This window comes from Nannospalax galili, unplaced genomic scaffold, assembly GCF_000622305.1.
Source record: "Nannospalax galili isolate Female #2095 unplaced genomic scaffold, S.galili_v1.0 scaffold4912, whole genome shotgun sequence".
Lineage (NCBI taxonomy): Eukaryota > Metazoa > Chordata > Mammalia > Rodentia > Spalacidae > Nannospalax > Nannospalax galili.
This window is the reverse complement of record NW_008330765.1, coordinates 18,100-20,158: the sequence shown is the minus strand read 5'-3', so window position 1 is coordinate 20,158 and position 2,059 is coordinate 18,100.

Genomic DNA, 2,059 nt, shown 5'->3' with positions numbered 1-2,059 from the left:
AGTTATTGTCTAGGGGAGTGTTTCCAAGCAATGTATCTCCAATTGCTTGTTATTCATATATAAAAAGGCTGCAGATTTTATAGATTAATTTTGTAACCTGTTACTTTACTGGACGTGTTAATACTTTCACGGAGTTTTCTAGTGGAATTTTTGGTGTCTCTTAGATAAAATATCATACTATCTGCAAAGGGGATAATTTGTTCTCTTCTTTTCCAGTTATTGCTCCTTTAATTCCCATCTCTTGTCTTATTGCTCTTGCAAGAGTTTCAAGCGGTGTAGCTCTTCTTTAAATATCTGGTAGAATTCTGCTGTAAATCCATCAGGTGTTGGGCTTTTTTTAGTTGTGAGGTTTTGTTTTACTGTTTTAATTTCCTTATGTGTTATGGGTCTGTTTAAGCTCTTTAACTCTGATTGTTCCAATAACTTTGCTGACCTATTGCATCAGTGGGCATGTCTTTGAGGCCAATTGCTATTGTAATTTGCATGGTTACCAGCTGGGTAATATTGTTGATTATTATTATTATTTTTTACCATAGTGAGCATAGCGTGTTCCAGAACTATGAAAGCTAGCCAGTATCGATGAGGCTTCAAGGTTGGTACCAGAATGATTTCTTCATGTCCTACATCAGTACGTGGTGTTTTCATCCATAAGACTGTACCATTAAGTTTTGTAGCATAACTAAGAGCAATGGCAATAGCCTCTAATCTTTTTTGGGGGGAGTCCACCGAAACAACGGCTAAAGAGAGGTGATCCATACTTGGCACTGGGTGTTTTAATTGATAGCCTATGGTGTCTGGGGGAGGCATTTTGCCCCGTGTCCATTTATAGGATAAGTCCATTAAAACTCCATATATATGAGTATATTTTGCAAAGCTTCTATAAGTCCATATGTAGGACTACATATGACATTTTCAAATGTCTATAGTGTTAGTTAACCCTCCCTATACTCCCTCTTTTACCCTGCCCTCCCATCCCTCCATCTAACCCTTCCTGTATGATTACTGAACATTTCCTGCTTCATACCACCTAAATTCTATTCCATTTCCTTGAAATTCTCTCCCATGTTCCCTTAGTTTCTTGACTTTTAAGTGTGCTCCAGTTTAAACACACATATCTAATGATTGAAAGTAAAACCATTCCCAGCTATCAGCGAAATGCAAATTAAAACTACTTGAAATTTCATTGAACACCAGTCTGAATAGTTAAAATCAAAAGTGATAACAAAATTTTGCACAGATGTGGACAAAGGGGACACCGATTCACTTTTGGTGGGAGCACAGTCTAGTGCAGCTGTTATGGAAATCAGTGTGGAGAATTCTCTGAAAGCTATATGAAGACGTGCCAATGACCAGCCACACCATGCCTCGGCACATTACCAAGGGACCGTGTATCCTATAAGAGATAGTTCCCCATCTGTGTTCATTGTTGCTTTCTCCACAGAAGCTAGGAAATGGACGCTGCCTAGATGTCCATCAGCTGACGAATGGATAATGATGTGGTACATACACCCTTCATCATATTTTTCCCTACATCTTGCATTTCCAGTAAGGAACTGTTTCTAATACAAGATGATTTAAACTATGGATTTTCCCAGTTTTATCCAGATTTCACTGATTTTTCTCCTAGAGGGTGTCCTAATCCCAAAACTGCAGTGGTCGGAATCTCCCAGGCTTGAACCCCTGACTGCTGTGCTAGTGTATTAGTTGGACTGAATCAGTCCAAAGAAGACTCCACAAGATGTGAGAAAGCCAGGTGGGGTTCAAGCCCTGAACACTCATGGGCTGAGTTTCCTTCAGAGTGGTATTATAGGATAATTGCCCCGTATTTTCTCATCTTTGGCCAGAATGAAGCATGACTATGGAATCCATGTACTTTTGCACATAGCCTCATGTCATTTTTTGTTTCCACCTAATCCCTGGTATCCTGTCTCTATTGACACTCCCTAAAGTACCCATGGATGAGACAGGACAAATCTTCAGCAAAAGATCTCAGAATGGAGGAGAAATGAGATGTCTGTCTTCAGTTCACTGTGGCAACTGTAGAATCAACCATTCCAGA